The sequence below is a fragment of the Macaca thibetana genome, chromosome X (assembly GCF_024542745.1).
Source record: "Macaca thibetana thibetana isolate TM-01 chromosome X, ASM2454274v1, whole genome shotgun sequence".
In the NCBI taxonomy this organism is placed as follows: domain Eukaryota; kingdom Metazoa; phylum Chordata; class Mammalia; order Primates; family Cercopithecidae; genus Macaca; species Macaca thibetana.
In genome coordinates this window covers 92,415,154-92,431,684 of record NC_065598.1, presented here as the reverse complement: position 1 = coordinate 92,431,684, position 16,531 = coordinate 92,415,154, and positions in this window count along the sequence as shown.

Sequence of the window (16,531 nt, the reverse complement as noted above, 5' to 3'; positions counted from 1 at the left end):
GTGTGTGTGTGTGTGTGTGTGTGTGAGAGAGAGAGAGATATTCTTTTGTTTCCTCCAAAGACATGAGGACTGATTATTTATACATCATCTAGTGTTTAATAATTTCTTTTACGCAATCTTTGTAATGAGCCAAGTAATGTAAACAATGTATCGAATCCATTCTCTGAAGCCATGGCTTTTTCTCCTTTAAGGTGGCAGAAAAGTTCCCACAACTTTTCCAGTCATGTTTTTAGTGAAATGGATCAACACTAGGCAGTCTAAATGGCAGCGTGATTGTAATACTGATACTCCGGGGTTGAAAAACTATGCCAATTAATTTGATGCAAAATTAGTGTCAGAACACTCTCGGAAAGGTATTTTTTGTTTGTGTTAAAACTGGCTGCAACTCTGAGTAGTTTCAGAAAAGCAAAGCCTTGTAAAGATATCATAAAATAACTTTGCCCATTTACTGCTAAAGGACTCTAAAGTGTACTCTTCCTAAAGTAGTCCATGCTTTGCTTCATTCTCACTTGCAATGGTTTTCCAATAATACAGTCTCTTGATGTTGTCATTTTAAGTGGAAATCCACTCTAACCAAATCTTAGGTTGCTGCTCTACAAAGATCTTCCTTAAATTGAATACAATTCCTGGAGTCCTAAACTCATCTTGCTTGGCACAAAGCCAGTGCGTTTCTGGAAATCAATTTCCGTAGTGGGGATGGAAGGTGGAAAGGTGGGTAAAGTTAACAGCTGTTACTTTCTTCCATTCTTTCATTCTTTCTTCCAACCTTCTCTCCTCCCCTCTCCTCTCCTCCCTCGCCTTTCCCTCTCCTCTCTTCCCCTCCCTTCCTCTCCCCTCCCTTATCTTTCCTCTCTACCCCCTTCCTCTCTTTCTCTTCCTCTCTCTCTTTTTCTTTCTTCGTTTCTCTCTTTCATTCCTTAACAGGAAGATCCCCTAGAGGAAAAATACACAAACCAAAACCACTCCTAAAATGAACACAAAATAACACCTGTCTAGGGCTTTGTTGGTAAAGTCTGGAGTTGCTGTAGAGGTTTTTACTTGCTGTCAAACTGGTTATTGCTGAAACTGTGGTTAGGGAGGTAGCAGTACCACTCTAGTGGGGAGGTATATGCTGGAGACTGATCAAAAAGATCCATGGCCTTGCCTTGAGAGGAGCAGTGAGCATCCCCTGGGGTAAATGCAGGAGTCGATGGAGGCATGGTTTGCCATCCTGCTTCCTGCCATATGCAGTACTGAGCAACAGTGCCTTGCAAATAAAAAAGAACCAGAATTCAGTGCATCACTGAGTAGCAGGAACACTAGGAATGATGGTGACTGCCAGATATTAAGGATTAACCCCTTGTCCCTCATTTTTCTGTGGCTTAGCTCTGAGAAGTCTATAGAATCTGATGAGGAAGGAAGCTGCAGTAATGACTGATAGTGAATGCCCTATCAGCTAGGGATGTGAGGGTTCAGAACCAAGTCTGATATGATTTGAAAATCAAAAAGAAACAAAATGTGCTATTTCTTGCATCAGAGCAATCTGGAAGAAATTCATGCTTATAAGAAATACATTTTAAAAAAATAGACACATCAAACCTCTGGGAAGTAGGATGAAGGCCAGAGGAACTTTCACTTTTTACTTAAAATGTACGTGTGCGTGTGTGTGTAGCTGGGGGAAGGAACAATCCTTTTCTTTCAAAACAAAAACGATAGTCAATTTGGATTGAGAACAGGATCTGCAGGTGTATAGATGTCTTCAAGGTCATCTGATCCAGCCCTAATCCTGATGTACTGTATACTCCTAGGACGACTTTGAGGCCTGAAAGCTCTAGATTTAGACATAGTTTTGAAGGAGTATTACTAGGAGTAAAGTGTATGATCTCTTCTACTCATCCAATTTCATAAAGAATATTTACCAATATAAATATTTTATGCTATTATATAAACTGTAATTATATACCAATAATAACATACCACTTATTTGTTCATTCAACACTTAATGAATATTTATTGGGACCCTATTATGTGGCAGGCACTTTCCTAGGCACTTAAACCTACATAGGACAATAAAAATAAATAAATATTGTCACTTTTTTGCTCCTCAGGTTTGCCTGGGTACAAGAAATACCACATTTTGTCTTGGTATGGAACAGACACACTGATAGTCTGGTACATCCTTCTACTGCTATACTTTATCACATTGTATTAAAATAACCAGTTTATGCAATTTGGATCAAAAATAGCTTTTATAATATAAAGGCAGAAAATATGAAAGACAGGAGCAACATATTTGAATCAATAAAAGAAACTGCACAGAAAAAATGAAACAAGGAAAACGATAAAGTGGGGAAAATATTTATAACATTTATGAAACATGCATTTTCTATCTGTGATATATAAAGAGTTCTTCCATGACACTAAGCAAAAGATCAATAACCAATTGAAATGTCTCCAAAGGACACAAACAGAAAATACACCAAAAAAGGAAAAATAATAGCAAATTATATGTGCGTGTGTGTGTGTGTGTATATATGTATGTGTATCTATCTATCTACCTATCTATCTATCTATCTATCTATGATACCATCTCTGGATATCAGACTGGCAAATACTAATTATTAAAAAACTCCAATTCTAATTCTCCCACACAGGGTTTCTCAGCATTGCACTATTGACATTTTGGTTAGGATAGTCCCTTGTCATGTGCAGCTGTCCTGTGCATTGTAGGATGTTTGGCAGCACCCCTGGCCTCTTGCCAGCATCATCCCTTTCCTGCTGTGACAACCAAAAATGCCTCTAGGCACTGCCAAATGTCCTCTGGTAGAGAAAATCACCCTGGATTGAGAACGACTGGTCTAACCCTACAGAAGCGCTTGGCATTATTCCCACTTGTCGTGATCTCTCTTTCTTTCAAATCTGTGCATGTTCTTACTCCAATGCATTTCCTCTTCTACACTTACCATCTTTCATGTGTCCTCTGAGGCTTTTGAGAAGTTTATTTATTTATTTATTTTATTATTATTATCATTTTTTGAGACAGAGTCTTGCTCCATCACCAGGCTGGAGTGTAGTGGCGCCATCTCGGCTCACTGCAACCTCCGCCTCCCTGGTTCAAGCCATTCTCCTGCCTCAGCCTCCCGAGTACCTGGGATTACAGGCACCCGCCAACATGCCCGGCTAATTTTTGTATTTTTTAGTAGAGACAGAGTTTCACCATGTTGGTCAGGCTGGTCTCGAACTCCTGACCTCAGGTGATCCACCCGCCTGGGCCTCCCAAAGTATTAGGATTACAGGCATGAGCCACTGAGCCTGGCTCAGTGACTCCTCAAGATGAATTCCCATGGCATCCTGCATTTACCTTATTTCAGCACTTTGTGTAATGCATTTTGTTTTATTTAATTATTTGGCAGCCTTTTCTAATAGAGTGTAAACTCCATACAGGCCTGCATTGTGACTTTCCTGAGCCCCAGCCACTTTTGCCTTCAAGGGTCCCCTTCTCCATAAAAACTATTAAAATTTTACTTTATGACTGCATTGGTCTAAAGACTAATGCAACTGAGCCTGGATATTATATTCATTTTTTATTCTCATTTTAAAAGAAATTATTTCATGAGCTCCTATAAAGTATAGTGGGCGCTAGGCACTGTGCCTACCATGCCTAATGGATAGGATGGTTCTGGTTTCACAAAGACAGAGACTGTGTCTGTCTTGATCATCACTGTGCACCCAATGCCTACTAGTGAGTAGGTGTTTAATAAATAGTTCTTGAGTGTATAAATGGATTGAAATTTTGCCAAACAAGAAGTATTTCTAAATATCTGGGTCACAAAAAGACTTCAAAATAATTTTAGGCTGAGTGCTAGTGGCTCATGCCTATGATCCCAGCATGGTGGGAGGCTGAGCATAGAAAATTGCTTGAGTCCAGGAGTTCAAGACCAGTCTGGGCAACACAGGGAGTCCCTGCCTCTATGGGAAAAAAAAAAAAAATAGCATGGGCCCATGCCTGTGGTCCCAGCTACTCAGGAGGCTGAGGTGGGAGGATTGCTTGAGCTCAGAATATCAAGGCTACAAGGAGCCGTGATTGTACCACTGTACTCCAGGCTGGGTGGCAAAATGAGATCTTGTTTCAAATAGTAATAATAATAATAATAATTTTAATTGTCAAGATATCCTCATTTCATTATTTTTATTGGATGTTCCCCCTAAATTCATTTGTGCCCTAGTTTTGACATGTACTTGAAAAATATTCTACATTCTTTCACCATATTTATTATTAAAATATTCCTGATATGATTTATTTACCATTTTAAATAAACTCTTGACCATCTAGCCTTCCACTTCATTCTGACATCAAATACGTGTGGTCTAACTGAGAGTGTAGGCTTATGGTATATATTAGATTGCTTTATGTAGATTCTTCTATAATTATATACTGGTTTTCTTTTATTTTGGAAAATAAGGATACAACAGGTAAATAAATTTAAAAGTCTGGAAGGATGTATAAGAGTTAGATTACGAGCCAATTCTGCTTTGCTTGTATGTATAAAATAATTGTGATTTTGACAGTTTTGTGAATTTGCAATTTTGCCAAGCAAGGGGTCATCCAGCACTGATACATTGATATATGCTATTGATCCATGCTAACTAGCATATATTCCCTTTCCTCAAGTACTTTGCACATTAGTGTTATCCTTAAATTATTTTCCTATATGGGATTGGGATGCATGATAACATTAGTAATCAAAAGGCTACTAGTTAATTATGTAATGTTAACTTAATTTTGTTTACGCTAGAAAGGAGAAAAATAAAGCCACCAATTCATTACAGTCTGTTTTTTTTGTTCTGTTTTTTGTTTTTATTAATTTGATTCCTTCCATCTTTGCATGCAATCTGCTTTTTATGGACCATATTTACATGTGTGTTTCCACCGCTCAATTGGGAGCTCTTGGAAGACAGAAGCACATTTTTTTCCGAATCCTTATTGCAACCAGAGAACTTGCTTTGTGTGTAGTAGATGCTCAGTAATTGTTTTTCTTTACTTAGATGCATACAAAAAGCAAGCAAACAAGTCACTAATTATAAAATATTGCTAACACAAGCTCAAGGTTGGGAAATAATATTAAGTGGAGATGTTTTACCTTAAAAATAGTACCACAGAACTTATTCAAAGTACTGTTTCTGGCCGGGCCCAGTGACTCACACCCATAATCCCAGTACATTGAAAGGCCAAAGCAGATGGATCACTTGAGGTCAGGAGTTCGAGACCAGCCTGGACAACGTGGTGAACTCCCGTCTCTACTAAAATTACAAAAAGAAAAAAAAATTAGCCGGTTATGGTGGCGGGTGCTTATAATCCCAGCAACTCAGGAGGCTGAGGCAGGAAAATCACTTGAACCCAGGAGGCGGAGGTTGCAGTGAGCCGAGATTGCACCACTGCACTCCAGCCTGGGCAACAGAGTGAGACTCCGTCTCAAAAAACGAAACAAAACAAAACAAAAAACCCCCGAAAAACAAAACAAAAAGCAAGCAAACAACAACAAAAAACCCCACAAAGTACTGTTTCTAAAATACTCTTGATTTGCAAAATAATAATTGGTAGTCTTGGGAGAAAAGTGCATCTCGGTCATGCTTGAGCCAAGCAAATACTCCTGTTCTATTCTATGGTACATCTTTCTAATGATAGAATCTTTATGTCCTCCTGCTTCTTTAGGCAGTATTCAAAATGTTATTTTTCTACAGGTAAGAGTCATGACATTGTTCTTCTTGATTTAAATATTTTATACTTTTGAAACATGTAGCAATTCCCACGGGAACAGATATTATTTGCTGATAGTCTCTTAGGTTGTATCATTCTTGATGACATGGCTGAAAGCTCTTTTGTTTCATTAATAACATTTCTCCCATTGTAGGATGGGTAATCTCTGGGCAGTTTTCCCATTGCAAATTAAATCCAGCTAAAGAATGTGGATTCTTGTTTGATTCTACAAAGAATGTGACTTAATTTGGTTGCTATGAGTCAATTGTCACCTCAATTAAGGTTCCCCTAATCCTTGTTGATCAGAATCAATCACTTTTTTTTTTTTTTTCCTGAGCTCTCCCAATAGAGTACTGGTATCTCTATTCAGCACTTACTTATTCTGCTGTAGTTACTTGCCTGTCTTATGTATTACGAGAAAGAATGAGGGTCTCTCTTATTCATCTTTGCATTCTCCATGCACCTAGCATAATGTCTTGCACATAGTAGGTCTCAAAACATATTGGTTGGAAAAAATAATTTCAAAGTGGAGTAGAGTTTAAAATGCCTGTGATACCCCGAGAGCTTAATGCATATTTTGAGAAGGTATCCATTCTAACAGTAAGGGTGCATGGGTGTGTTTGGTGGAACTCCTATGTGAAATCAGACTAGATTTTTTTTTTTTTTCCAAACAGAATTTTCATCAGCCAGGCAGCTTTCAGTGTTCACAACCTTATCACTACTGGCTGTAAATTTCTTTGAAAATGCCAAGTGAGGGTCACCAGGCTAATGGATTTATCTACTATGATATTCTAGGAAATTATGCCATCCAACTTGCCAGAAGTTGCTTCAAGGTCGAACACTGAAATATCTAAGTAGATTACAAGGGTGCCTGAAAGATTCCTTTTTGACAAAATCTTGCCCATGTCTATATTTATATTCCCAACTCTGATTACATATTTCTACTGCCCATTGTTAAGATGTCTTTTCTTTACCACCTTTCCTATTTATTGTCAGAATCCAGTAGTTATTTGAATTCTCAGCTTGGTGTATATTTCAGAAAATGTTACCCATTTAGCAAGTGCTAATTTGACTCTAAGGAACAAGGAATAAAATCAGGAAGATGAAAGAGTAACACTTTGTTTGGGAATGACTTCCTGTAAAGCAAGTGGACTCTGTTTGGTCAGGAATTAGAATATTATCACACCGGTGTGCTGAACTGGCTGAACAGCCTCTCTTACTGATCCATGTGTAATGATTGGCAGATATTGGGCATCCTACCAAACAAGGGACCATACAGCTCCTGTTCAGTCAGACCTTCTGAAAACATTAGCCCTCACTGGCCACTTCCTGTCCAGTTATTCACTCAAGACAGGTCTTCAATCACCTGGCCTGTTATGAAACACAGCACTAACTACCTGGTTACTCTCTGGCTTCCTATTTACTTTGACAGGTCTCTGATCACTGGGTTTATCACAGGAAAAACACCACCCTGAAAAGACATTAAGTGTGTAGCAAAGACTCCAACTTGAGCTGCAGTTGTGGTTCAGGTATGTTTTGGAATGCCTTGATAGACTGTATATATATATTCCTTGAAGACAGGAACCATCTCCCTTGTATTTTCTGAGCTGTACCTCTATCTTCACTGCCACTTTTGGGCTGCTGGTTTGACACTTCTCCTGCTTGATTTTTGAAATGCCTCATCTCACTTTGTCTTGGTTTGATTCAACATGCCCTCCTTAACCTCCACAATGCATGTGTTAATGGCACTTTGGAGCATCAAGGAGGAAGAGTGCCATATATGGAGCCAGGGGCATGAAGGGCTTCAAAGAAGAAAGAGATAAGTGGTCAGAGTTGTTTTTTGTTTGTTTGTTTGTTTGTTTTTTTATAGACAGAGTCTTGCTCTGTCGCCTAGGCTGGAGTGCAGTGGCGTGATCTCAGGTCACTGTAACCTCAACCACCAGGGTTCAAGCGATTCTACTGCCTCAGCCTCCTGAGTAGCTGGGACTACAGACGTGCGCCACCCTGCTTGGTTAATTTTTGTATCTTTAGTAGAGATGGGGTTTCACCATGTTGGCCAGGCTGGTCTCAAACCCCTGACCTCGTGATCTGCCCACTTTGGCCTCCCAAAGTGCTGGGATTACAGGCGTGAGCCACTGCACCCGGCCCATAAATGGTCAGAGTTTTAAGACACTGGATGATAAGAGGACTGAGAAATCGGGGGGGTACATATTTTGGGGTGAGATTTCACCCGTTTAGCTCCCTGCTCCCCAGGAATCCTTGGATTTTAGGCAAGATGCTAGACTTCTCATTGTATGATCAATAAGAGTTTGCATCATTTTATAGTTGGATATTAAATAAAAGAGTAGCCCCTGAAGGCTGGAGGACTTGGCAAATTTGGGTATTCTAACAATTGTCATTATATATAGCTGTCTCTGTCAAAAATCCAGAGTTGGATTTTAACCCAGTTGAAGAGGAAAATCAAAGAGGAAGGCAGAGAAACATTTCTTTACATCTGTGCCAAGGGAACATGTGAGAATCTAACTCAAGATGTAGCATTGAATTTGATTCTGAAAAATACCAGAGAAGACTATAATTGAGTTCCTCTAAAGGAATAAGTTCTTTAATTCAATGTCATCTTTTACTTACAAAAAACATGCCATCACTGTGTACCAGGAAAGTAGAATTCTATTGTGCTTACCTTGAAGCGCTGTTTGTAATAAAGTCATCGGCAAGCTCTATTTATTTTTTAAAGGCAAGCAAGGGAAAAATAGTAAAACCCAAACCTCTAAATTTCTATTGATCACAGGATGCAGATCTTATTTATTGTCTATCTGTCACAAAATGGGAACATGTGGCTTTAGAAAATAAAACTTTGTTCTAGGCTTCTTCCTTTCCTCTCCAGTAAATTCTATGAGTATTTTTAAAGGTGGAAAAACTAGGAAAAGCTTTTCTTTTGATATCTAGGCACCATTTGGTTAGAATCATAGCAAACCTGTTTTGTTTTTGAAGAAGTAGTATGGAATATTGTGTCAACGCTGTAATAAAGTATAGAATGTTAATGTGTAAATGTTAAATAGAGTTGTCAGACACTAATATTTTGAATTTGTAGTAAGTTTTAGTTAAACACATTTCCAAGATTAAGTGATAAATTGTGAGAACCAGGCTTAACTCTGATCTGTAACATGTTCAAAGGAATACATATGCTTGCAAAATAAAATGATTTAATTCTGTATAATTTCTCCATATGTTTCAGTTATTATTATTTTTTTCTGTGCAGGAAGAAGTACTAGAGCAAACTATAATCTGTTAGTAAGGTAAATATGAGAAGTCATACAGTTTTTACTTCAAGATATTATTTATTTTCAATGTTGAAAAACGCTGTGTCTTGTATTTGATAAGACTTAGACCTTGCTTCTTCTCTTTACGTGTAGAGAATTGGTTATCACAAACACTTGCTTTGGAGACTGGAGGGCACAGAGATGCCTGAGTTTTTCCTGTTCAGTAATTCTGTTTCACAGTGGTTTCAGAGAGGAAATAATTGCTGCAATGACCTGGCAGTTTCTACTCCATGCAAGTCTAAGTAATTCGGAGGGGACGCTGCACATCAGTCACTGTTTCCTGTCTAAGATTCAGTGATAAAGAAGCACCTATATAATCAAGAGAAAAGAAAGTAGAGGCGTGAATTCAGAAAATTATTTAAGCCCAATCCTCCATGTGCTGAATGAAAACCACAGGCCCAAACAAAATTATAGGTATAATTTTTGCCACTTTTCATAGGAAAGCATAATGTGAGGCAATGTATTAAAATAAACTGTAAAAAGGCCTCAAGCAATTGAGTTTGGTCATTAGCTTTTTTTTATAGGGAAATTCTTTCTCTGTTTGGGTTACAGTGTCAAGGTTATCTTTCGTCTGAGAATTTTGTAATTTTGCATTGAACAAGAGACTGTTACTTATTTTTAAAACTAGTGTATGCAAATTATGATTAAATTCCTGGATATTTAATCTTTTGAATATCATTTAAAAAATAGAATGATGGTACACTGAGATAATAATTAACTCATTATGAATAATGTATTTTATAGCTTGAAACTCTGCATAAAGCAAAGTTGATGTTGCCTAAATTTTCAGGCAGATTCTAGTTGAGATATCAATAAGTTTGAGTCATGTGTGTAGTATTACGTAGTGAGAAATGTTTATAATGTGCATGCTAAAAATTCCCAGCTTGAAACCCTAAAAGAATTATGATGTCCAAATAATGTTTTTCTAATACAATAAACATGTTTTTGCCGTCCTGAAAAAGGGGCAACTAAATCTGCTTTGACTGTAGGTGGCTTTTATATTTTAAAAATTTACTGCAATTATAATTAATCTTTTTAAGCTGGAGAGTGAATATAATCATCTTCTGATTACAGATTTTAAATAATGGAGGCTATTAGACATCACAGAATTTGCCAGGCTCAAACAGCTTGTCATTCATAGATGGTATTAAATTCTCATGTCAAGGAGGAACCCCTTGATCCACTGTTTGCCTATTTATTTATTTTATCCTTTTGCATTTTGTTTCTTCAGAATTTGCTATGTGCCAAACAACATTCTAAGTATTTACAATAATCCTGTGAGGCAAGCACTGTTATTATCTCCATTTTATTGAGGAGAAGTGTGGTATAGTAGAAATAGTACCATACGGGTTTAGCATCAAACAGACTTGGTCGAATCCTGAATCCACCACTTACTAATGATGTGGTCATAGGCACTTATTGTGTACTTATGTTGTGAACTTCAATTTCCTTTAAAAAAAATGAGGGAAGATACTACGTACCTCACAGGGTTATTGTGAACATTAGATAGGAATACAGGAAATCACCTTACCCAGTTTCTGACAAATAATAAGTTTTCAATATAGTTTAATTTCCTTCCTATTTCCTTCAACCTTGTGTTAGTCAGGACTCTTGGTTACAAGTGATGGAAACCCACATCAAATGGACTTTAACAAAAATGAAAACGTTGGTTCATTTAACAGGGAAATTTAGGGGTTCTACCAATGCCAGTAGAATCTGTCTCTTGGAACTGTGTTCCACTGTTTTGGCTTATTTTCAGGCAGACTATCAATCTAATCCATTTAAAACCTTAATCGGCTTTTTACCAGTTTGCATCTGGTCAGTGTTATGGGCTGGTAACCAAAGACACACATCTCCTTGAGTCATGGTGTTATAGGAAAAACCGGTTCTTGTCACACGACCAGGAAAGATTAGGCTCGCTGGACCTTTGAAGGGTGAGGGGTAACAGAATTTATTGGGCAAAAAGGAAAAACAACACAGCAAAGTGAGATGAAGTCCTATTAACAGGCTCTCCACCTCACCGATTAAATCCCAGTTTACCACACAGGAACAGGAAAGGCCAGGCTCCTCCTCCCTGCAAATGGTGCGAACTTTCATGGCTCCACCCCATTCTCCCAGTGCGCAGGCCGGCTGGAGATTCTCCAAGGACTCCTTTATGCTTAGCTGTTTCAATGGCCCTTCAATCTGTGCCTCAGAATTTCTGTCTTTAGGCAACAGACCTAGGGGTTTGACCATTGACTCAATGCTTAGTTAAATGGCATCTGTCTTGCTCATTCTTGGGATAATACATGTAATAGTAGGATAGGGTGTGGTGGAGATACAGTTCATTTGTCTCTTGCCCATGGCAGAATCCCAATGAACTGTTCTTTAAAATACAGGTAATTGCGCCCTTTGTTACACAGGAAATGCACAGGATAAAGTCGTAGGTAAGAAGCTAAGGGATTAGTACTAGTCTTATCTCTTGTGATATATCCTATTTCGTAAAGTTTACTCACATTAAATTTAGCTTGGAGCAGGGTATACAGCACTTCCAACCTGGTAAGATTCATGATTATCTGTCAGTCATTTCATATTGCTGGCCATAAGCAGAAGGTATCTCCTTGTCTACTTTCAGACACATAAGCTTGGACCAACGCTTTTATCTTCCCGATAGGCACTTATTCAAGGTCAAAAGCAGTAATCAATGAAATTCAATACGCTGAAGTATTTACATCAAGTCCCCAAAGTCTGAATCCTAGGATACAATAGTAAGAGTTTAATAAGCTACTGCACAATAGAGCTTGCCTATTTTCCAGCTGGAGGCAAGAGTATCTTTAATGTACTGCATTCGAATCACAATTGACCAGTTCCACTTTTGTGATATGTTACTTTTCAATACCACTCTTCTAGATATCAATATCAATTTTTTTGGAGACAGGGTCTCACTCCGCTGCCCAGGCTGGAGTGCAGTGGCACAATCATGGTTCACTAAAGCCTTGACCTCTCTGGGCTCAGGTGATCCTCCTACCTCAGTGTCCCAAGTAGCTGGGACTACAGGCACACACCACTATGCCTGGCTAATATTTGTATTTTTTGTAGAGATGGGGTTTGGCCATGTTGCCCAGGCTGGACTTGAACTCCTGAGCTCAAACAAACCTCCCACCTCAGCCTCCCAAAGTGCTGGGATTACAGGTGTGAGCTGTCACTCCTAGCCCAATATCAATTTTGTGAGCGCTCTTTGGGCTTCAAGGGACAAAAAACAATTCAAACTTGTTTATTGACTTACATGATGAAGATGTTCTGGAAAGGCTAAATCTAAAGGTTCAAATCTTATCATTAGAGGGCTGTACCTCTCTAAGCAAATGGGCAATTAGCATACAGAATGATAAAGTTAGCTATAGGGTGCCATGCTAGAGCAGAATAGAAAGCCAAATAAAATTTCCCTTTTTCTTAAAAAGTTCCTAGTATAGCAGGAAACATATACATATAGAGACATCAGTCTATATAACCTGTAAAACTTTAAGGAAGAAGAGCATGAGAAGTGGTCTTTCAAAAGGAAGATAAATGGATAAAGAAATGGAGCTTCCCTAGAAATATAGCCAGTCGAAGAGAAAGTGGAATTATATACAGTTCATACATAATTCAATTCTACAGACATATGCCATCACTATATATTAGTTTGCAGAGAGATACAGATTTATACAAATGTTTGAAGCGAAGTACCATTTAGTGAATTTTTGAAACACTAAAATCTTAAGTCCTTAATTCATTGAGTCATTCAGTAGATTGACTGCCTATGTTGTGGTGGGTGCTATGTTCTTTGAAGCCTCACTGAGTCTTTGAAATAAAGCTTTTCACGGTAGTTGGTAGTTTTTATAATAAACAGGACTTTCAAAATACAACCTTTAATACACAAATATGAGATGCCTCCTGAGCTGAAATGCTGTTTTGTTTTGATGATGTTTTGCTGCAATCTTCCAAACTTCCATTTAAACATATTTCCTTTAATCATAAAGATGATGTCAAAATTCATTCAGAAATGTCTTCAAAATTCTCATTAGCACATGAAGAAAATTTTCATTGTTTTGATTGAAGGAAAAGACGAGCACTTCCATACATATTCTTGAAAGGGAAGATAAAAGCCTGCACTCCAACTGATGAAGGCTGACTATTGAGTTTTACTGATCTTTCTTTTCCCTAAAAGGGTTGCTTCTCTTTTCCTCAGTTTGCTTTCTTCTACCAAAGAGTAACAATGACTTATTCTGTGATTGAGAACTAAACAGCCAAGCTCTGACCTGAGCATAGGGGGAGTGGGGCTTGCCATGTAATGTCTAGCTGTTACTTACACTTGGCTTTTTGCTTGCATTTCTTTGTGGCAGACAAATAAATGATACAATCTTTCTGAAAGCTTTCAGAATGTCCCAGAGGGCTGCCTTAGAAAAAGCCAAATCTTTGTTGAATTCAAGAAAGAAAGCAATTTCTGTCCATGTGAAAGACGGAAAGAGTAGAACAGTGTATTGACCACTGTGGGGATTTTAAGGGTATCTAGGGAAAATCAGTTTCCCTAGGGTACGATCTAAATTTTATTTGATGGATGGTATCTATTGATGTAGCTCTGCCTTTTGTAAAGAAGCAAACCAACTTATTATTGACTTATGAATCTGAAGAAAAAAGGCAGGGAAAATATAAAGCAGCAGCATGCTTTCTAACTGTCAAGTGTACGTGGATTTGATGTCAAAATGAAGATAACATTTGTCTTGGGAATCACTTTGAATAATTTAGAAATAATATTAAATGATTAACACCTATGTTCTGTCATTCTTGTTCCTACCTGTTCTCATATGATATAACGTTATTATACCTTGCGTTTCATCCCAAAGGATCCCAAAGTGGTTTACAATCACAGCATACTTTTAAATCAGTCCAGGTCTCCTGGTTGAACAATGTATTTGGGATGACAGAATTATAACTTTCTTGGCAGACCCATGCATAATTCACTAAGATTATCTGCACTACAAAAAAAATCAGTTTATATATAATTCTTAATAATGGAAAAATCACTCCCTTAAGTTGAATGCTTGTCAAAATGAGGAAGAGGCTGAACTAGCAATGCTGAGTAAGAGTACTAGGCCGGGTGCGGTGGCTCATGCCTGTAATCCCAGCACTTTGGGAGGCTGAGGTGGGCAGATCATCTGAGGTTGGGAGTTCAAGACGAGCCTGACCAACATGGAGAAATCCCGTGTCTACTAAAAATACAAAAATCAGCTGGGCATGGTGGTGCATGCCTGTAATCCCAGCTACTCAGGAGGCTGAGGCAGGAGAATCGCTTGAACTCGGGATGCGGAGGTTGCTGTGAGCCAAGATCGCACCATTGCACTCCAGCCTGGGCAACAAGAACCAAACTCTGTCTCAAAAAAAAAAAAAAAAAAAAAAAAGTACCAAACTTGTGTTATCATTCTGTTCCCACCAGGGATGGGCTTGTAAAGGATTGTGTAAAGGTGACTGACACGTAGAGCAAATTACATAGTTTATGTACCTGGGTATATTGGTGAGTTACAATGCATTGCCCTGTATTCCAGAACTCTAGCTAGAGTCAAAGGGCTTGTTAAACCTACACTGGTCACTCTTCTGTGAAAGGAACCATATCAGGCATACCAAACCTGTACTACATACCCTGCTTGCCCTTTTGGTGCTGCTCAAATTCAAACTGTGTTAATGTGCTCCCACTGATTTTTCTCACATTGATAGACTGAAGGAAAGAAAAGAAAGCAGATGAAACTTAACAAAATCAGTTTGTGTAACTTACAGAGCGTATCTGCCAATAAAATGTTATTTGTAATTTAGAGTTTATAATAATTTGGACCCAGCATTACTATTTTTAAAATATTCTTAATTTTTTTGGTGTATATTTATGAGGTACAATGTGATATTTTGATTGTGTATTCATAAAAGAATGATTAAGTCAAGCTGATTAATATATCCATTGTTTCACATACCTTTTTTTTTTTGTGGTGAGACCATTTGAAATCTACTGTCTTGGTAATTTTCAAGCATATTATAGCACATTATTATTAATTATAACCGTCATGCTGTACAATAGATCTCCAGAACTTATTTCTCTTTTCCAATTGAAACTTTGTGTGTGTGTGTGTGTGTGTGTGTTTTAATGGAGTATCTATTGCCCAGGCTGGAGTGCAGGCATGATTTCAGCTCACTGCAACCTCCACCTCCCAGGTTCAAGCAATTCTCCTGCCTCAGCCTCCCTAGTAGTTGGGATTACAGGCACCTGCCACCATGCCTGGTTAATATTTTTGTATTTTTAGTGGAGACTCGGTTTCACTATGTTGACCAGGCTGGTCTCAAACTCCTGACCTCAAGTAATTTGCCTGCCGTGGCCTCCCAAAGTGCTGAGAGTACAGGCCTGAGCCACCACGCCCAGCCTGAAACTTTTTGTTCTTTAACCAACATCTCCCCGTCATGCGCTCCACCCCAGTCCCTGGTAATCACTATTCTACTCTACTTCAATGAGTTCAACTATTTTATACATATAAGTGAGATCAGGCAGTATTTGTCTTTATGTGCCTGGGTTTATTTCACTGAATGCCCTCTAGATTCATCCGTGTTGTTGCAAATGGCAGGATTTCCTTGTTTTTAAAGGCTGAATAGTATTCCATTGTGTGTATGTACCACATTTTCTTTATCCATTCATCTATTGATGTCAGCATAATTCTTATTGAGAAAAAAGCTCAACATTTCTTTCCCTTTTGACTTTAAGGTCTAACTAAAGATTAAAGAGAATCAGAATTCAGTAGTTTATCCAACCTTGGTATCAAAAACTTAAGGCACATAAAAGAAATTATTATATATATATATTTTGAGACAGGATCTCACTGTCATACAGGCTGGATGGAGTGCAGTGGTGTGACCATGGCCCCCTGCAGCCTCAACCTCTCAGGCTCAAGTGATCCTCCCACTTCAGCCTCCTGAGTAGCGGGACTACAGGTATGTGCACCATGCCTGGTTAATTTTTAAATATTTTTGTGTAGGTGGGGTCTTGCTATGTTGCCCAAGCTGGTCTGGAACTCCTGGACTCAAGCAATCGTCCCACCTCAGCCTCCCAAAGTGCTGATATTACAGGCATGAGTCACCATACCTGGCTGAGAAATGATTACATTTCTTGTTGAAAATGGAATGCCAATATTTATAATGTGCTGGTATGTAATGTAGTTAATTATGGAAAAATCTCATTAATATTTTACATTAATATGTACTATCATTTGTATCTTACCTTCTTAATGATGTACCTGTAGGTAGAAAACAAGTATTTTGAAAAATACTTAAAAATGTGCTATTTTTCACCAGACCAGACTGGCTTTTCTTCCTAGTTATTATAATGTAGTGAATCCATGTACATATAGATTCACATATCCTCTTAGGAAAGGGTAGGATTTGCGTACATGGTGTTCAAACGTGCTTAACTCTAAGCACATTATAT